Genomic DNA, 22,638 nt, shown 5'->3' with positions numbered 1-22,638 from the left:
AATGAGTAACAGAGGGGATCAAGACAAAGACACAAAGTGATATGGTGGGTGCTAGCAAGTAATACATCAAAGAATGCTCGTAATTGGCCCTGTGGCTTTCATTCTTTGCCCTATTTCTTTCAATTCATTGACTCAAAATAATGGGTTCAGGTTCATTATCAACAGGTTTTTCGCTGTAAGACTACAACATTACAACAAAGCTTGGATTGTGTCTGTGTCGATGGCTGGGTAAGAAGTTGTAGTGGGTAACCACTCCTTGCAGAGGGAAAACAGCAGATTCTTTCTGAATGAATCAACAGCACTTGCACCCATATTCAGAATCTTGAGAGCCTTATATTTTTCGACACTACAATGCTGGAATATGGTTGGTGTGGGCAGGTATGTATATTTCCATTTGAATGATGTATGAAGCTGTGGTGAAAGGTTGATACTCCCTGTATTATTTTAAATGAGACTAAATTATTGGCATGTGACACATAAAGACACCAAGGATCTTGTCTCTCCAAACATGTAACTATAGATTCTTATATTTTTGAGTTATATAGTTGGCAGAAGTTTTGATTCCTTTTATTTACTTTAGATCATAATAAGGGGAAAAATGGAAAGTTTCCCAAGAAGTTTCTAAGACAAGTGTTCTGAATTCTTCTAAGTTAGTTAGCCAAATTTATTTCATAGATGGATATGTTTTAATAACAACTTATATTTTTGTGCACAAGATTTGCAAGTATTCTTAAGATTTATCCTTTGTTATTTAATTATGTGTGTTCATTATGCAAGGCAAGGTAAATCTTACTTTTTGCACTTAGATGCTTGAAAAATACCTTTCTTTGCTAATCACTACTAAGTTTCTAGAGGAAGTTAGTATTCTAATTATTAATTTACATTATCATGTTAGTACAACTAATTTTAATTTTAGAAATTAGGTATCATGATATAAATGAAATATAATTGTATTCCATCTAAAACTAATTAATGCATATGATTATTTAAAATTTCATATATTTTCATAGTATTTATTATCATTTTACCTAAAAACATGTATTAAACTAGAATTATTAAAAGCTTCTGTATTTTTAGCTGTTTATTATATTATAAAAAAGTATACTGCATATTGGTAAATACAGCAAATCAAATTTATCTCAAACTTTAGAGACAAATTGAAGTCAAATGTCAAATATGAGATTGAGTTAGAGATTTAGTTTTGTGATTTCCATTAATTTAACATCTATTAAAATGTATTGAAAATGATTGATGGATATGATACTGACTAGAAACATAATTTCATTATCTCACAATAATGAAATCTGTATTAATTACCTAGGATGTATCTGCCAACAAAAAAATTTATGACATCATCACTAATTAATAAGAACATATTGTTGGAAAATTATTATGATTCACTATAATTAATCCATGAATCTACAAATTTAGCTTTTACATTTCCTGGTGGACGGTTTTTAGCTCAGCATATTTTCTTTTGTTTTAGACCATAATGATATATTAGATTTTAAATGAGGCAGATACTCATTTTTTTTTCCTCATCTGTAACAGAGAACTCCTTTTTATTTTGGTTAATAAATGATTTGTTATAACACAACATTTTCTGTGGTGAGTTAAAATTTTTCTGGGTTTATAAGTTTAGAGATTTAAGAGTACTTAGGGAGCATTTTTTGACTTTATGTTACCAAGTTAAACTAGCGAAAGGTCCTCCTAGCTCTGATATCCTACACGAAAAGCTGGGTGAAGTAGTAAATTTAAGAGTGGGGCTTTTGGAGGATTTCAGCATTAATGTCTCTGCTTACCCTGAAGTAAATGGGTATGTACACCCACTTATTATTTCTGTATACATTCCGTGCATTAATAAATATTAATAAAGCATTTCCTGGTATAGCCAGGATTGTAATAGATGCCTTGGAATATCAAGGATGAATAGAAGCATCATCACTATTCTCATAGTCGCTTGGAGGAAACAGATGTGTAAACAAATAACAACCCAACAGTGTTCAGTACCATAATGAAGTAGGAATGTAGTTCTTCCCAAGCAGGAGAAAGGAGTCACTAAATATGCCTGACGAATCTCCTAAAGGACTTCATAGAAAAGGTAACATTTAAACTTGGGCCTTAATTGATTATAGACGTTAATCAGGCAGAAAGGGTGGAAGGTGGAGGGGATTATGCGGAGTTACTGAGGCATAAAGAGCATATGTGTTGAAAAAGCAGCAAGTTGCTTGGAAGATTACTTTGAGTATTGAGCACTTGTTGGCAAGTTGCGGTGTGTTTGGTTAATTTTTTGTGGGAGGTCAGGCTGAAAAGTCCCTTTTATCCATGCTAAAGGTTTTGAACTTAATTTTGGGGGGCTTTAGGGGGGAACTTGGAAGATCTACAAGAGCATGTACTTTAGGAAGACCAGTGTGGAGTCAGTGAGTAGCAGCTCTGGAGTCAATAGAGACTAGTGGCTTGACGCAAGAACTTTTTGGCAAGATGCTGTGATTATTGAGACTATAAACCACGATAAACTCAACTGAGGCAGGGCAAGTGAGCATGTAAGAGAAGAGAACTGGTTCAAAGAAGATTGCTGAGATAGATTCCACAGGATTTGATCCTGCCAAGTAAAGAAGTTGATGTAGTTGAGGGAAAGTACCAAAATTTAATTTTTTTTGGTGTTTGGGACAATATAAGTGTATTCATTCTTTGTAAGAAGATAATGAGATGGACATTAAAAAATAGTGTCAGTGAGGTATAATTTATATACCATTTAGTTCACCCACTTAAAATGTACAATTCACTGGTTTTTAGCATATTCACAGAGTTGTGCAAACATCACCACGATCTAATTTTAGAATGTTTTCATCATTCCCCTGAAAAAAAAATCACACCTATTAGCAGTCACTCCATCTTATCCACATTTTCTCAACTCTGTACAATCACTATTATGCTTTCTATTTTTGCCTATCCTAGCCATTTCACATAAATGGAATTAAACAATATGTAGTTTTATGTGACTGGCTTCTTTTAAAAGCTTAGTGTGATGTTTACAAGGTCCATCCATAGTGTTGCATGTATATGAACTTCATTCTCAAGCATTTTTATTGGTAAATAATATTTCATTGTAGGGATGTACTATATTTTATTCATCCATTAATTACTTGGACATTTGAATTGCTTTCACTTTTTGGCTATTGTACGTATTTCTGCTATAGTATACAAGTATTAAGATTTTGTGTAGATGTTTTCATTTCACTTGGGTGTGTATATACATACTTGTGGAATCAGTGGGTCATACAGTAGCTCTATGTTTAACATTTTAAGGAATTGCCAAGTTAGTGTTTCCAACGTAGCTGCATAATTTTACATTCCCACCAGAAATACGTGAGTTTTCCCATTTCTTCACATCCTTACCAACACTTGTCATTCTTTTATTGTGGTCATCCAAGTGTGGCTGAAGTTGTGGTTTTGATTTATATTTCCCTAATGGATAATGACACTTAGCATCTTTTTATGTAGTAATTGCTATTTTTCATATCTTTTTAGAGGAATATCTATTCATATCTTTTGTCTATTTTTAAATTTAATTCTTTATATTTTTGAGTTATAAGAATTCCTTATATATTTTAGATAAAAATTCTTTGTCAAGTATGTGATTTGCAAGTATTTTCTCCCATTATGTGGGTTATCTTTTCACACTCTTGATGGTGTCCTCTGAAGGACAAACATTTTTAATTTTGGAAATCTAGTTTATATTATTTTTCTTTTATCCCTTGAGCTTTCACTCTCATATCCAAGAAGCTATTAACTGACCCAAAGCCACAAATATTCTCTCCTATGTTTTCTTCTGGGAATTTTATAGCTTTAACTCTTATGTTTAGGGTCATGATCCATGTTAGGCCAACTTTGTGTTTGGTGTGAGAAAAGGGTTCAGCTTCATTCTTCTGTATGTGGATATACAGTTGTCTCAGCACCATTTGTTGAAAAGATTGTTGTTTCCTGTTTCATTGTCTTCACCCTCGTTGAAAATCAATTGACCATAACAGTAAGGGTTTATTTCCAGACTTTCAATTATATTCCATTAATCTATGTCTATCCTTAGGCAATGCCACATGTACTGATTATTGTACTTTTTAAATAAGTTTTGAAATTGATAATTATAAGTCTTCCAGCTTAAGTTTTGTTGTTTTTTAAGTTTCTTTTTTAAGACTTATTTTGGTTATTATGGATTTATTGAATTTCAATATGAATTTAAGGATCAAATTCTCAATTTCAGCAAAAACAGCCTGCTGGGATTTTGATTGGAATTTTGTTGGATCTATAGATCAGTTATCTGTAGATCAATTTAATTTTATTGAATCTATATTGCGATTTTAACAAATGGAATATTCCTATCCATAACCATGGGATATCCCATTAAATACTTAGATCATTGTTTTCTTTCAATGATATTATATGGGTTAGGAAGAATGTCTTGCATTTTGTTAAATTTATTCCTAAGAATTTTCCTCTTTTTGATGTGTTTGTAAATACAGTAGTTTTCTTAGTTTCATTTTTTAGATTGCTCATTTTATGGAAATATAAATTTATTTATTTATTTATATTTATTTATAAATATGTTTATGGAAATATAAATTTTTGTTTATTGATAGTGTGTTCTGCAAGATCATTTCTTAGAATGTTCTATGTACAAGATTGTGTCATTTGCCATAGAGAGTTTTTCTTTCTTCCCAATCTGGATGCTTTTTATTTATTTTTCTTGCCTAATTGCCTTGGCTGGGCTCTCTAGGATAATATTGATTAGAGGTGAGTAGACATTCTTATCTTGTTCCCAATTTTAATGGGAAAATGTCCAGCTGTTCTTCATTAAGTATCAATTTAATGTACTGTATGTTTTTTTACTGCATGTTTTCTTTTAGTTTTACTGTATGTTTTTTTTTAATGTTTACTGTATTTTTTTTCTTTCAAAGATACCCTTTATCAAGTTGAGGAAATGCCCTTCTATCCCTAGTTTGTTGACCTTTTTTTTTTTTAAAGCTTTTATTCATTTATTCATGAGAGAGAGAGAGAGAGAGAAAGAGAAAGAGGCAGAGGGAGAAGCAGGCTCCATGCAGGGAACCCAATGTGGGACTCGATCCCGGAACTCCAAGATCATACCCTGGGCCAAAGGCAGGCGCCAAACTGCTGAGCCACCCAGGGATCCCCCATATTGACTGTTTTTTATCATAAAAATGCATAGGGGCTAATCTTTGAGAAAGAAATAAACAGTGAATAAATTCACATCTTAGAGTCTTGTATATATTTCTATTGTGATAAATACATATTTTCTAGTTTAAGTAATACTATATATTTTACTTAAAATCATGGCATACAGAATCAAAAATGGATTTCTCATTTGATATGTGGTATTTAAAGTACATTATTGGGCAGCCCGGGTGGCTCAGCGGTTTAGCGCCGCCTTCAGCCTGGGGCGTGATCCTGGAGACCCGGGATCGAGTCCCATGTTGGGCTCCCTGCATGGAGCCTGCTTCTCCCTCTGCCTGTGTCTCTGCCTCTCTATCTGTGTCTCTCATGAATAAATAAATAAAATCTTTAAAAAAATAAAGCACATTATCATAGACAGGAATCATAAGCAGATGTTTAGATCAGAATAGAAAGTTATTAGCATTCATAAGAGAATTATTTAAAGTAAGATTTGTGTATTATGTGGCAACTACAGAATTTCTCTCGCTGTATCCTTTACATACATATAGCAATCAGTATAAAGAGACTAAAGAAATCTCTTTATATTTAGCCAAGTAGACTTTTTAGGAAAAGGAAGGAGGGATATTTTTCGAATTTAGCAGTTATTCTTAAAATAATGTCATTTCTTAAAAATACCTTTGATTATAAAGTATATTAAAATCTCAGTTCAAGATAAATATTTCTGTATTGCTGCATATCTGAGTTGCCCTTTAAATGCCTAATAACTTGATTCATATTCAGTTTTTTTTTAAACTTTAGTCTGCCTGCTGTGATGAAAGAGTCATCTCATCTTGTATTAATTTCATTTGATATATAGCATATCATTATGTCACAGCTGTTGGGAAGCTTAAATTTCTAAAAAACTCTAAACTCTAAAAGTAACATTCTAAACTTTTTTTGTGTTTGGAGTGTTTTCCTTTTCATTAAGTTGACTATTTTAGCATCACCTAAATGTTAAAAGTTAACTTGTTGATCATAAAATATTTTATTTAAAAAAAATCCTTCTTACATACAACCAAATACAGTAGCTTACAATGTGTGTGAATATATTTTATCATTTGAATCCTTGCTTTTTTTTTCTTTAATATTCTGCATAGAGAATTGCAATCATGCTCAGGTTTCAGCTTAGAGGAAATTTTAAGTTGCTTTCATTGTGCATTTCCTGAGTATGTGTGTCAATGTGTTATTTTCGGGTTTGTGCCCTTACATTTTGTTCTGTCTTGCTCATCTTTAGGGATTATTTCTTCAACTACATTTCTGAAAAAAATATTTCATGTTTCTATGATATTTACATTATTAAGTTTGACTTTATGTGGTAAAGATATCTAAGAGTGTTCCAAATTTGGTCAGAGAGGAATCTTATTACTTTAAAATCAAATTTTGGGGATGCCTGGGTGGCTCAGCGGTTGGGTGTCTGCCTTTGGTTCAGGGTGTGACCCCAGGGTCCTGGGATCAAGTCCCACATCGGGCTCCCAGCATGGAGCTTGCTTCTCCCTCTGCCTGTGTCTCTGCCTCTCTCTCTCTCTCTCTCTGTGTGTCTCTCATGAATAAATAAATAAAATCTTAAAAAATGATAAAATTGAATTAAATTTTGTTATTGAAACTTCCAATTTGTTTTACTTCCAATATGTTTATATTTTCTTCAGATTTATTGTATAATTCAATGATACTCCTTTCTAAGGTTATAATAGTAGATTATTAAGTACTAAAATACTGAAATACCTAATACTATAGTTTGTATTAGGTGATCTGAGAGAATTTGTTAGTTCAATATTTGTTCATAAATATTCAATTTATAAATAATCTTATTTTTTTCAGATAAAGACATGGTAGGTATTTTTGTATAAATTAACAAAAATTATCCATTTGTTTCCATTAGGAATTAATTTGACGTCTTTATTTGGTGACAGAAAAATAATAAATGAATAATAAATGAATATACTTGACATTTTAATATAAGAAAATGTTGAAAAAAAGAAAAAAAACATATTGAATTTTATAGATTTTGCTAAGAATTAGCAATATTCGATTTCTTTGGGGATTTTGAAATGAGCTGTATACTTAAACACATATTTATATTGCTTTATATATGCCTATTTTTATGTCTATAAAATAAATATATATATTTATATGTTTTAATATTATATATATTTATATACATATATGCATATTATTTTAAAGAAGCAGATCTGGGAGTCAGAGTACATATCACCACTAGAAGCTAAAAATGATAAAATATTTTGATAGATTAAAATTTACTCTAGACCATTAGAGATCAATTTATGAAAATATATAATACATTTTAAAAGATTTATTTATTTTAGAGAGAGAGAGCATGCAGAGTGGAGAGAGGTGCAGAGAGAAAGGGAGAGAGAGAGAGAGTCCCAAGCAAACTCTCCATTGAGGGTAGAGCCCAATGCAGGGCTTGATCTATGATAATGAGATCACAACCAACTCTTGGTTTCAGCTCAATGGAGTGAGTCATCCAGGAGCCCATCTAAAAATATTTAAAGTTGATTAGTAAAAAGATTAATTAATTGTGGTTGGCAAAAAGAAAAAAAAAACATTTGGGAGTTTTTATAATTTTTGATACAAGAATCATGAACCTATCAACTAAGGTAGGGGCAGTAAGAAGGAGAAAGGTGGGGAGATTTTTTAACTATTGATTAACACGTTATTGGTATAGGATTAATCGTTAATTATGACTGCTTTGGAAAAAGGAAGCAGTACTCACTAAAAACCTACATGAATAAATCATGTCAATATAAAATTATAGCTAAGAATCATGACAGATATCTATTACATTGTTGATGAATAGTGGTCTCCTAACCTGGAGGTAAGGCTCTAGCAGCATTTCAGGGAATATTTGAACTTTTCCTCTTCAACACTTTTATCATTAACATGAAGAGGGAATATGTATCAAATATGTATTTAGGATTACTCAAGATCTTCGTTTCGTACTGAGTCAATTCTGATGAGATGTGTTTTTTTGGGCAATTTTAAGTTTTGCTTCCAAAGTCATTTCCATATAGATATTGATTATATTCTCTTATCTTTTTAGTCTCATATCTTTTTTATTATATTGTTTATGTCTTCTCTATTTTTTTATCAATCTTTTCAGAGATTTATCTCTTTTGTTAGGCTTTTTTTTCCTTGAAAAGTTGAAGAACCAACTTCAGCTTTGTTGATCTTCTCTAGAGTACTCTGGTTTCTATTTCATTGAACTTGAAGAATAATTACTCTTTCTATGTATTTGAGCTCAGCATGTTAGCCAAGAATCAAGTATGGAGAAATGCAATGTTGACAAACCTCAAATTTAACATATCTTAACAAATTATAGTTACCTATTTTCCTATTTCTACAAGTTGTGTTATTTCTATTATTTCTTTGTGTTCAGCATTTGCATTTATTTTTATTATTTCAGTGTGTTCAGGTTCAGTATATTCTCTTCTTGGAAATATCCTTGGAAATATAAATGTTATAATAAAAAATGAGAGAGTAGATCTTTGTAAAAATAGCCTGTATATACATTGAAGAACTAGATATATCTAATAGACTTTCTGCAATTGCTTTATGACTTCAGGATATATTTTTTGTCTTTTATTTTTAGATTTATTATTTATTATTGAGACTTGTGAAGGCAAAACATTCTTTTTTGGTAGTGTTAAAAATTAATAAATTTTACTTCATAGATAAAGTGTTTATATACAAGTCATCTTTCTCCCACGTTGTTATTTAAAAAATCTCCAGTCAAACTATTCAGAGTTATAACTAAAATGTTTTGTACATATTGTTTGGACTATTAGAACTTTTCAGTGTCAGGAACTCAGTTTAATTCTTTTTCAGACATAGATATATAATTTTTAGCTTTTTACTTTGCTGCTTACTTAACTTCCACAAATCTAAATCTGTCCACCCACAATTTACTTTCCAATCCTTTTAGGTTTTTAAGGACAGATTTTCTGAATTGTTTTCAAGTCACACTTAATGTAATACTTAACTATTTCCTGACTTGGCAAAATTGAAATAGGTATTTGCCCAGATTCAGGGAGAGCAGGGCCAGCCTTATAAAAAAAATAGGCAATCCTCTAGTCATACAATGTAAGGGAAACAGGAACTTCCAAGTCTCTTCAACTCCCTCAAAAATAGGAAAAAGAAATTGCTTCATTTTGCTTGAAATCCTCATTTTATTTTGCAACACTCCCTGAAACTCTGCCTATTAAACATTCACACAAGATACTATTCCCTTTCAAGATAAACAAGGGGAAAAAAATCCTCAAATGATGAATATTTATATGGATTTGTTCTTTTTGAAATATCTTAGATAAATTGGAGAGATAGAGTGGAACTTCTGAGGAGAAAATGGTGAGAAGATTTTCAAGGTTTTCAGTGAACGACAGGCTTTGGTGACATATTGTTACTTTAGGTTAGAAATGAGGCAAGAACTCCTTTTCCTTCTTCCCTCAAGGAATTTCATTTACTGAAGAGCAGCTTGACAGCACTGAAAGCTGGAGGTTAATGGCCAAACACGTTATTAGAGAAGGAATGTAGAGTAAGTGGAAGAAAGACTAGTGAAGGACACCATTTTGACTAAAGATGGATTATTTAAAAGTGATTTTGGGGAGTACTAGCTATAATTACACAAATATTAATAAATATTTGCTAAATTAACAAATAAATGCATGACCAAAAAAGGTAGAAGTAGGTATCAACAGTCAAAGCAATTGAGACAGGATAATCTGTTAATTGCCCTGTGCACCTGGGCTAAGCAAAACAAAGTGAAAATCAGTCATGCTAAATGCTTTTTTTTTCATGGATATCCAAAATTCTTGGTCAATTGTCTACAGCTTTCTCCATATTTTTCTTGTCTTCATTTTTTGTTACACCTTCTATTCCATGATCAGAGCCAAGAGTGATCAAGATCTCACTGGAGGTCCCATTTTGGTTTTGCTGAAATCAGAGGCATTGCAGACATGCTCAGAGTAGCACTTGAAAGTTATTGATTCATCTCTGTTTTCATACATGAAAACATCCATGAATAATAAGTCATCCCTAAGCACCTGAAATGAGTAAATCAAATTTTGTGGAAAATTAGGGAATCTGTAGTAATATAAGCTATGGAAAATAAAGAGTTTTTTCTAGCTCCTGCCTCATGTTTTATGGCCTTATCCTTCTGGGCTAAAGGGGTTGTCCCAAAGATCCATCTAACTCTCCCCTTTACAAAACTCTATATGCAGTAATTTGAATCTAAGAAATTTTAGTAGAAAAATCAGAATAAATGTTGATTTAAAATGTGCTTTACATTTTACAGAAACTGATCTCAAAGATCATGATACCACTTAAAAATTTTTCACTGTGCTTTTTTAAATACAAATAATTCTTAGGTGAGAGAATAATTGAATTCCAATATTTAACTTGAAATCGCCTCTTGGCCAAGATGAATTATAGTCTTTAAATTGTACTTTGATTTTAATAGGTCATATACCCCTACTGTGTAAACTGCCTAGGGAATAATTTAGTAAATTTTAAATTGCATTATCTTCTCAAGACTACTCGGGTACTATTGAGCTACTAAAGATGCAATTTATACAGTAGACATAATATATGATATACATTTAGCTCCAGCGATTTTTTTTAAATGTGTAAGTCTATTTTTTTTTAAACATCACACAAAATAATTACAATTCGGCTAAACTGCTTTATCTCAACTATTTAACACTTCACCAGTTAAGTTCAAAAGCTCTCAAGCATTTTACATGTTTCCCAGGCTCATTACAACTCAGAGAAAGAAAAATGTAATTTAGCATTTTAAAATTAAAGCATAATGTTGTTCTTCACATTTATCTCAGACACATATTCCCTGACAGTTTTAAAAACATGCTCATCTATTTAATCTCCACTAACTCAGAATTACAAACTAAAAAAAGAAATATTTTCCAGCATATTAAATGTTGACTAATATCTTTGGGAGGAATGCACTTTAACCTAGATGAAAACGAATGTGTGTAAAATAACAATTTCCAAGGAGAAAAGCAGCTACCAAGGTTGCTACATATTTGTGTCCTCTGATGATTTTTTCCTGATCTTCATAGCTTTGTGATGGACCTGGAGTCAGAATAAAGGAGAATTGTTTAGATGACTCAAACATTTAATGAAAAATGGGTGAATTTATTTCTTCATTAGGAAGAGAAAAGCCTCCAGGGCCCTCAGGCTACGTCAGGTAAGCAGAGCACCTTCTGCCCCGGGCAGGCCTTGCATGAACACTGCCAGTGTTTACCAGGAAAATTCTCATTTTACTTCGTTCACTTTGCTGACCAAGGCTCCTGCTGTTTGACGTATCCCTTCTTTAGGTAAGATAATAACCTCAATCCAGTCGCATTCCATTTTTTTTTTTAACTGCCTGGGAAGCCCTTTCCTCAGTTTAGGATGACACCATATAACTTTAATGTGATATTATGTCTTAATTCTACTGCAGAGGGCCGATAATCCTGGGGAACACCATCCCCATCCCCATCAAATCCATACCATAAGTGTGCACATATGTGTATATATTCACCACCGCCATACAATAGGTGATGAAGACTGACACAAGTTCAAATGGTGAAATGTTCTTTGCTTTAAGAGTCAATCTATGATCAATTTAAAATTCATGCCATAGTTAATGTGCAATAGCAAAAGTCTGCACTGGATATAAATCCTTTGTTGGTGTCCATTTTTATCGGTGTTAAAATAGTTCAACAAGGTTCTTCTAAAAATCAGCATTCTACCCCCAACCCCCATCCCTCCATTGTCTCTGTCCCAGAAGCATCTCCATTCATGATTTTAGCTTATTTGTTTGGTACTGGTCAAGTCTCTAAATGATGTATTCAGAGGAGGAACTCCAGTAGGCCGTGATTATGTTTTCCACGTGATATATTGCTGGATTCAAATCAGTGTCTGTAGTGATGCCACCTCTTTCATTCCTTCTTGAGTGGTTTTTATTTTCTCTCTCTATTTTCTATTCTGCTTGACTAGAATTCTGTGTTTTATTGATTTTCTCAACCAGTTTTTGGTTTCTTTAATTTATTTCTATTTCACTAATTTTCACTCTGATCTTTAGCATTTCCTTTCTTTTACTCACTTTGGGTTTAATCTGCCTTCTTTTTCTAGTTTCTTTCTTTTCTTTCTTTCTTTCTTTCTTTCTTTCTTTCTTTCTTTCTTTCTTTTCTTTTCTTTTCTTTTCTTTTCTTTTCTTTTTCTCGTTTCTTAAGGTAGAATCTGAGGTCTCTGGTATGAGGCATTTCTTCTTTTTAATATAGGAATATGCTGGTAAATTTCCTCCCTAAGCACTGCTTTACCAGCCTCTCATATATTTAGCTGCCTTATTTTTCTTTTCATTCAGTTCAAAATACCCAGTTTCTCTTTTGATTTCTTTTTTGACCATGGGTTATTTAGAAGTATATTATTTTGTTCCAAATGTTTGGTGATTTTCCAGAGATCTTTCAGTTTCGATTCTGTTTTGACTGTAGAGAACATACTTGGTGTGACATGATTTTTTTTTTTTTAATGTATAAATATTTGTTTTGTTGCCAATACTATGTTCTATCTTGGTAAATTTTTCATCTACACATGAAAACAATGTGAATTTGTTGTGGTTAGATGAGATCCCTAAGATTTCAGGGGTGCCTGGGTGACTCAGTTGGTTCAGAGTCCAACTCTTGATTTTGGCTCAGGTCATTATCTCAAGGTCTGGCTCCTGCTCAGCATGGAGTCTGCTGGAGATTCTCTCCCCCTTCCTGTGCCCCTTAGTCACCTCCACCCCCGATGCTTGCTCAAGCACCCTGTGCTCTCTCTAAGTAAATACATACATACATACATACATACATAAAATCTTTTTTTAAATCCCTAAGATTTCAAGATTTTCTATTTCTTATTGTAGTTCTATCAGTTTTTGCTTCATATATTTTGAATTTCTATCATTAGTTGCATAACTGTTTAAAATCATTAGGTCCTCAACACCTTCAATATTATAAAGTGGACTTCTTTATTGCTAATATTCTTTGTTTAGAAACCTGCTTCAACTGATAGTGATGTTCTTTTGACTAGTGTTTTTATAATAAGGTTTTTTGCCATTCTTTCATATTTAAAGTATTTATTACTTTATTCTTAAAATGTATTTCTCATAGAGACCATACAGTTGGGCCTTACTTTTTTAAAAAAAGGCAATTTTACAATCTTGGCCTTTGAATACAGGTAATAAAACAATTTACATTTAATGTAGATTATTAATTATTAATTTGGGTCATTTAAATCTATCATCTTAAATTGTCTTTTTTTTTATTTTTCCATCCATTTTCTGTTCTCCTTTCCCTCATTTTCTGCCTGTTTTTGGATTAGTCAAATTAAACAAATATTGTTTATGATTCCATCTTATCTCCTTTGTTGGTTTATTCATATGATTCTATTTAGTTATTTTAATTGTTACTTTAAGGTTTAAATTTTGTATCTTGAGTTATGACAGGTTAGTTTCAGTCGATAGCATGCCTTTTGATGTGTGCTGTTAGAACCTTACAATAGTAGATTTCCATTCTCCTCCCTGTAAGCTTGTGCTATTTTTTCATGAATTTTACTTTTACATGTATTATAAATTTCACATTATACTTGTCATAATTTTTGTTTAAATAGTCAATTATCTTTTAGAGAAGTTTAAATAGAAAAAAATCATATCTGTCCATAAATTACTATTTGTAGTCCCTTTCTTTCCTTTTTTTTTTTTAAGATTTTTTTTTATTTAATCATGAGAGACACAGGCAGAGGAAGAAGCAGGCTCCCCATGGAGCAGGGAGCCCAATGTGGGACTGGAACCCAATGTGGGACTGGAGCCCAGTGCGGGGCTCAATCCCAGGACCCCGGTACCACAACCTGAGCCTAAGGCAGATGCTCAACCACTGAACCACTCAGGTGCTCTGTAGTCCCTTTCTTCCTTCAACATTTCTTATAGTATGGATTTGCTGGTGATGAATTCTTTCAGATTTTGTATGTCTGGAAAAGTATTTCACCTTCATTTTCAAAAGACATTTTTGTTGAGTTTAGAAATCTAGGTTTATCATTTTTATGTTTTAGTACCTATTTCACTGACTTCAGTAACAGAAATCTGCTGTCATCTTTATCTTTGTTCCTTTATACATAACATGTTTTCCTTCTCTGGCTACTTTTAAGATTTTGTCTTTGTCACTGGCTTTGAACAATTTAGTAAGGATATGCCACGATGTTTAGGGCTTGGGGTTAATTGAACTTCTTGGATCTCTGCGTTTATAGTTTTTATCATACTTGAAAAGTTTTTGGCCATTATTTCTCCCAATATTTTTTTCTGTTCTCTCTCTTTTCCTGACTCTGGGGAATACAACTGCACATATTTTAGGCTACTTCAAGTTGTCCCACAGCTAACTGACATTGTGTTTATTTTTATTGTTGTTGTTATTCTTGTTTTACTCTGTTTCTTTTTGGATTGTATATTTTGTTATGAGTTTAAATTTCCTAACCTTTTTCCTCAGCAGTATGTAATCTGCTCTTATTCCAATCCAGCATACTTTGCGTCTCACATGCTTTTTCAAATTTACAGTACAATTATCATAATGTTTTAATGGCATTTTCTTCTTATTCCTGAAAATTGATTTTTCTTGATCGATTTTTCTCCTTATTTTGGGTTGTGTTCTTCTGGTTCTTTACATCTTTGATCATTTTTTCTCTTTTTTCTCTCTTTTTTCTCTCTTTTTGATAATTTTTTTAACAGTTTCCAGATATTGCAAATTCTACCTTATTAGATGCTGGATATTTTTGTATTCTTATAAATATTTTTGAACTTTGTTCTGGGACACAATTCAGTGACTTAGAAAGAATTTGAAAATTTTGGATCATGGTTTTAAGTTTTTGTTTTGGTTTTTAGATAGGACCAGATCAGTGCTAAAGCTAGGGTTAAGTATCCTCATAATTGAGACAAGATCATTCTGGATTCTCTATCCAATGCCTGTGAATCATGCTTTCCAGAATGTCCGCTGTCTCTAATTATTTCAGGTAGTTCTTTGTTTGGTTTGGGCTATTTTTCTCACATAAATGTGCTAATCAGCATGTAGTTGAATACTTTAAGAGGGATACCTGGTGATATCTGGAGTTCTTTCTCTGTGCAGCTCTTTTCTCCCCAGTATGCTGTCCTGAGAACTCTATCCACCTTGGTCTCCTCATATTCTCATTTCTGCTTTCTGCACTTATAGAATCTGCCAGCTTCTGCATAGGTTGACTTTTCTATGTAAGACAGGCTGGAAAACTCTCATGGCAGTAAACTAGGGGCATCACTGAGCTTATTTTATTCTTGATTGTCTCCTGTCTCTCAGGGATCATTCTCTTATTAACTCATGTCCAGTTTTGTGATAGTTGGGTTGTTTGTTTGTTTTCTGGGGGCGCCTGGGTGGCTCAGTTGGTTAAGCATTGGCCTTCTTCTCAGGTCATTATCCCAGGGTCCTGGGATCAAATCCTACATGGAGTCCCGCATGGGGCTCCCTGCTCAGTGGGGAGCCTGCTTCTCTCTCTATCTCTGCCTCCCATTCTCTCTCTCTGTCTCTCATGACTAAATACATAAAATCTAAAAAAAAAAAAAAAAAAAAAAAAGAAGGAAAGAAAGTTTTTTTTTAAATTTTTGTCTTTTTTTTGGTTGTTTCTGTTAGAAGAGTAAGTCCAGTCCCTTTATCAGCTATAGTAGCATTCAGTTTATGCTTTCTTAACAATAGTTTTCCTACTGTTTTAGTAAGGTTTAACAATGTGCTAGCAATCATTATAAAGTAATCCTTAATAGCTGTTAATTATAGTATCGATGAAAACAGAAACAATATGGCACAGTATGTACCAAATAGAACACTCGGGAATATGGGTTATCACAGTAGAAAGATCATAGAAACATAATAGAAATATCTGTTGAAATGAATGAAACTTACAATTGATTAGTTTGTCATATTTCAAGCTTTCTCTGTATTCTTCATTTTCTTGTTTGCAAAACAGATATTACTATAGCTATACTGAATTCTTCACAGAATTGTGAAGTCACTGGAATTATGTGTATATAACATTACATTGAAAAATCAACATTTTACATACAGTATCTCTAAAAATTTTACATTTTGATTGTATAAAATATTTATTACAAATATTTTTGCAACATATAATCCACATATATTTCTTTCTTTTTTTTTTTTTTTTAAGGAGAGAGAGAATCTTTTTTTTTTTTAATTTTTATTTATTTATGATAGTCACACAGAGAAAGAGAGAGAGAGAGAGAGAGAGAGGCAGAGACATAGGCAGAGGGAGAAGCAGGCTCCATGCACTGGGAGCCCGACGTGGGATTCGATCCCGGGTCTCCAGGATCGCGCCCTGGGCCAAAGGCAGGCGGTAAACCGCTGCGCCACCCAGGGATCCCCCACATATATTTCTGATGTTGCTCATATAATTTGTAGGAAAAACCAATATGACAACACTAAAAAAGTCCAAATAGACTACAAAATCACCTTATAACACATATTGCAAAATATTTGTATGTTTAATTCATTTGGAATTATTTAGATTTAGATTAATTATTTAGATTATTTAGATATGTGTATTCTTTCTAATACACATATATTTCTATCTTTTTTTATTTTGTCTACATAATTCAATAAGGACTTAAATTAAAGATGAAATAACCTGAAATAGCATTGGAAAAAGAAAAAAAAAAAAAGCCATATTTAAATGACAGACATTACCGTAGCATTGATTCCAAACTATGGGGCCTATTGCTTTTAAAAGCATAACTTCAAACACAATGCTAAATTTGTTTTAAATATAACTATGGAATTACTGAGAGGAATCTTTTCCCATTTATGTCAGAGATGAAAGATGATTTGTGATAATGCAGAGCTATTTTCCTGTCATCATAATTGGACTTATTCGCTAAACTGAATTAACAACATAGATGATCAGGAGCCTGCCCATTGATATCTAATTACACATATAACTCTTGATAAAAATTTTAGGTTGCAGTTTGCGCTTTTAAAATACTTTTTGCTTTTGTAAAATGCCATACACATTTATATATTCATATGAATATAATATCGTAAGATCATAGAAGGAAATTTACTCTAATTTAGTAAGCTACAAGTATAATTCTGACTTGGTAAAACTTATTTATTAACTGGTTTAAATTGATAATAATGATAAAGATATATTATACCAAGTTTAGGAGCTTAATCTGTGAGTAGGATAAATCTGAATTCAGATGCTGGCTCCATTAGTAGGTTTGCCAGATAAAACATACAATGCCCGGCTATATCTGAGTATCAGGAGAACAATACTTTTTTTTTTTTTTGGTATATGTATGACCTACACAATATTTGGGACATACACTAAAAAAAATCAGTTTTATCTGAAATTAAAAGGCATCTGACCATCTTGTATTTTTATTTGCTAAATCAGGCAGCCCCATCCAGCAATCATCATCATCTGAGTATTGAACTTCTTCATTCTCTTATCTGGATTTGTGTCATTCTCTGGATCTGGGTCATTCTCTCTAAAACTGGTTTTGTGTTGGTCATTTCAATACTTCTATAGATATCATTAAAACTTTGGTCCTTTAATCCTTTGATCTTTTTTCCTCCCAGGGATCTTGGACTCTATTACGTTAACCAGCCTTTTATGCGATTATATTCTAGACATCATCATTCCAGATATAGGCACATCTTTCATGATTTTTAATTCCGTGAATTCCATCACCAACTAACACATCGTGTTTTTTATTTCATATCATTGAAGACCCTCAACTACTGGCATTAAGTCTTTTTTACTCCACTGGGACCTACAACTCATTGATCTTTCCACCATTTCATTACCTTTATCTTTCATGGTCGTAATTCTCTCCTTACTGAATAGATTCCACAGTTCTTCATGGCAGTATAGAATTTCTGTTATATCAGCCAGACTGCCTGGAATAAAAAGGCTTAAACCTTGCCTTCACCACTTACTAGCTATAACCTTCAATAATTTACTTAATTTTTCTGCTTCAGTTTACTAATCTGTAAAATGGAGAAAATAACAGTTACATATGCCACGTAAGATTATTGTGAAGAAAAAAATAATTTATGCAATGTGCCCAGAGCAGTTTCTTCTTGGCACACAGTATACACTATTGGGTTAGCTTTTGTTATTATTGTCATCATTATTAACAGTATCACCACTGGCAACATCAAAATGCCTTTGTTCACACTCTTCAAATGTTCAAATTCTTTGTCCATCTCTTCCTTCACCTTTCTGATCTGCCAAAACCTCAATCCTATTTAAACCCAACTGTACTCTGGACATGCCCACAGGAAGTAGAGGGAAGAAAAACCTAAACAAACAGGCTGTCTGGTTTCACTTTAAATTAATAACTCTGAATTTCAAATTGGCTTTTACTATTGCCTAGAAATTCAATTACATGTCCAAATTCATTCCATCTGTCTTTCAAATCTCTCCTTCCTCACCAACCTTGCATGCCTCTCCCCGCTCTTACATTCTACGTCACTCAGGAAATGTGAGCCATTGGAAGAGAACTTCCAAAAACTCTCACCCCCCCCCCCCCCCACACACACACACATTTCCCATTTTCCAGCTTTCTGAGTCTGTCCACACTCCCTGGCTTCCCTCCTTTCACTCTGAATGGACTCTTGGTGCCTCTACCTTGACCAATCCCCCTATTTGTGCACTGCATCCACTCTCCTCCTTTATGTTTGCATTTGGTAATTTAATGGGCATCTAGGAATTAACATGTTGCAAACCACACTGCTCATTTCTCCAGCAGCCCCATCCTCAGGACAGTTCCTCAGGACAGAATTTGGCTCCTCTCTCCTTCTTACAGCACAAATCCTTAGCATGAGGCTCCAAAAAGCACCTGACATACCAAAAAGTTAATTTAACTAGTCTTTAGTTTGACAATATGGATTAAGTAGATGATAAACAGTAGTGCCTATCAAAATTTTTTGGAAGGATTAGACCAGTAATGCATGAGAAGTGCTGATCACAGTGTGTAGAAAATATTCAATAAATGTTTGCAGCTATTTTTGCTATTATTAATGCTGTTCCTTTTTCTGTTCCTCCTCCTCCAGAGTATACTAATATGGATACATACATGTATGCTGCACTTGAATGTAAAATACCACGGGCATAAATGTTTCAGATGTGTATTAATACAAAATAATACTGTTTGTTCCAGTTCTGTAGAAGAGCAATTTCTTTTGGACAGCTTATATGAGTATAACTTGATAGGTACCTAAAGAATCTCATCACTAGAAGTAATGTTTTGTGATGTTAAGAATTCAACTTTAGGGGCACCTGGCTGGCTAGTTGGAGGAGCATAGGACTCAGGATTTGGAGGTCATGAGTTCAAGCCCCACATTCGGTAAAGAGATTACTAAAATGAATAAATAAACTTAAAAACAATTCAACTTTAGACAGACTTCCTTCCTGAGCATGAATTTTGCCTCCAATATGACTTTGTGTCTTACTTGAACTCTATGCTTCAATTTATCACCTATAATATGGGAATTATTAGGATCTCCTCATCGGATTGTTTAATTTTTCCATATTTATATAGTTTTTAGGATGATTACTGAGATATTATAACACTTTGTATAACATTTTGTAAGTGTTCACTTTTGCTTTTATTATAACTAAGTGGTCTTCTCCATAAGAAGGTTCCAAGGCGTAAATTTAAAAGATTATATAATAGTTCATCTCCCTTGCAGGTGTTATAGTCTATGCGTACAGGAATAGTTTTTTTTTTTTTTTTGGGAATAGTTTTTATTTCAAAAATGTAAATCATTGTGTGATTTTGCCCTAGATCCTTTGCCATTTTTTTGTATTTACATCTTTCTGGAAGGAGATCAGATGATTTTAGCTGCACTTAAAGTGCAGGAAATATCATCAATATGTTTAGTGGGTTTAGTCGTACACTGAGTAATTTCATTTATTCATTAGAGAGCTATTAAGTGCTAATTATATGTTGTGCACTAAATTTTGTGGTGGGGTTCAGTGGTGATTAAGCTGAAAAAATTTTCTGTTCTCTTTGAACTCATGAAACAAGGAAGAGATATTTTTCACATAAATTATTAGAAACCAAACTATTCCTTTTCTTTTGGATACCTGTGTTAGATTACAGATCCAGCTGACTTCATAGCATCATATGGTGCCAGTTTTTAGGCAGCACAGCAACAACAATGAGATACATGGGCTGTAGTGTGCTAATTTGCTCAGGTTTCCGCCATGCAATTCCTTGCATAACTGCTAAAATCAAATTTAGTTTCCTTTCCACTGAAGTGACACTGCTAGAAATAAATTTGAAAAAGAGAAACCCTTCACAGACACTGTCCTGTCCCAGTTGGTATTTTGCACCTTACATAGGCAGGTTCCAAGCAGAGCTACAGATTATGCCTCCAAGCCTGAGACCGGTCAGCTGTCAGAGGCCTGAAGTCAACAGGTGTAGGCAGTCAAAATGCTGAAGGAGAGAATGACACTCAGCATCTGGCTGTTTACCAGGAACCAGTGATTCACTTTATTATCTAACCTCGAATATGCTTCCCAAATGGTTGTTGCTCAAGAAACTGATGAAAACACCAGGATTAAAGAAATTGAAGACTGTTTTGTCGGTGTAGTAGCCAGAAGAAAATAAACTTACATTCTGATAAGATATAATAACAAAATAAGTGGTTAGGCACATCTATTCTTAGTAACTGTAGTGCTGTGAAAGGAAAGAATATTCCAAACAATTTAATTTTATATTCAGAACATGCAATAAATCTCTTGTTTTGAGTAGAAAGAAACATCATATTAGTGGTAATAAGAGCAAATGTTTGTTCTTATTAAATAGATTCTGTACAAATACCTTAAAAGATCAATTAATGAAGGGGCAACACATTGTTGGCCTATGGGCTAGCCCATAAGACTTGCTCTGGCCATGATGGAGAATACGTGTAGACAAACCTTGGAGTATTTAATACATCCCACTCCTGTCTTCTTTAGGGCAACTTACTACTATGTTGAATATTCAGAAGGCTGAGCTCTCAACTTCTGGAAAAAAACTTTATATTGCTCCCATTGGAAGACTTAAGTGATGATTCAGCCATAAATTTAAATGATCGAATTTTAGAGATTGTAGATTGCCTTTTTAGTTTTCAGCAAATAATTATGCATTATGTAGCAGCTGAGAGTCCCAGAAATTAGATAGTAGTGGCTTTGTGGTTCACATTCACAGGAAGACCCCATGTAGCAGCCAGAAGAATTCCTTCATAGCATTAGCATTCCCATCCATGCATTCTCCTTCAGTAACCAAAGAGTTCAATAGTGTTTGGCTTATTTTTATGACCCTCAAGTACATGAGAAGTTGATCTTGGGTTTGTCAGTGTATGAGTAAACCCAATCGTGATCTTCCATGACATTTCTCAGCAGAGACATCTCAAATGGTCATAGTCTCAAATACTTAGACGCACATTTTCATATGGGTTTCCTTTCCTTTTCCTACTTACCTATTACTTGCAGGTAAAACTAAGCTGTTTTTAATAGTTTTTCTTTGAAAATAAGGAATGTTTTATTCTTAACACATTTTAATAAATATAAGTAGATATCTCAAGTTTGATCATAGCTTGCGTGGCCAGATTTGCTCGATGAAAACTGATTCTTTTTACTTAAATCCTCCTGTACTGTGACTCAGTTTTAACAATTTATGTTTTAGCCTACCATTTTCTCAGAAGAATTCAATGAGGGTTTTTTTTAATGACTTTTCCATTCATAAGCTTATTCCCCTTTGTATAACTTCACTTACAGTGCATATAGTTTTTCAAAAACTTTGGTCCTCTGTTTGTAGTGTGAGACATCTATTATTAATAAAATATTGGTAGATTTTTTTCTGAATTGTCTTGAGGAATAGTGTTCTATTACTCAGGGAAAAAAAGTCTTTCAGAATGAGGTATTCTTACAGAAAAATCATTATATACACATATGTTCATAAGATACACTATTAAATTTAGTAGTCCCATCACATGTAAGCTTCAGATATTGTTGCTTTAATGCATTCCCTCACTACTTTGATAAAAGCCTTAAGATGTTGCCACTAGTTCTTTGATGATTTCCTCTGATGTTACAGTACCTTTCTTTTTTCTCCAAAAAATCTGTTTTGCATAAACATGAGAAGTCAAGGCAGTTTGAGTTAACGAGTAAAGAGATTCAAGTTTTAGCAACAAATGTACATATATTTGCGATCAGCTCTCTTACACATTATGGCCCTCTCTTTCAATGTAAGGAGAGTTTATTTTTAGATTTCTGGGAAATATAACCATTATCTTTCAGAGAAACCCAAATAAGTTATTTAGGTTTATAATT

At 33.0% G+C, this 22,638-nt stretch overlaps 1 protein-coding gene across 1 annotated transcript in view; it reads left to right on the top strand.

Annotated features, from left to right (window-relative positions):
- The first annotated feature begins 355 nt into the window (after nucleotides 1-355).
- Nucleotides 356-22,638, top strand: part of TFEC (transcription factor EC) — a 103,068-nt gene continuing 80,785 nt past the window's right edge. The window contains exon 1 of the mRNA XM_041727703.1: nucleotides 356-378. The gene's annotated coding sequence lies outside the window, so the exon portion shown is untranslated. The remainder of the gene's footprint in view (nucleotides 379-22,638) is intronic.

This window comes from Vulpes lagopus, chromosome 13 (genome assembly GCF_018345385.1).
Source record: "Vulpes lagopus strain Blue_001 chromosome 13, ASM1834538v1, whole genome shotgun sequence".
Lineage (NCBI taxonomy): Eukaryota > Metazoa > Chordata > Mammalia > Carnivora > Canidae > Vulpes > Vulpes lagopus.
The sequence above is the reverse complement of the archived record's forward strand: the minus strand, read 5'-3'. Positions and strand labels throughout refer to the sequence as shown.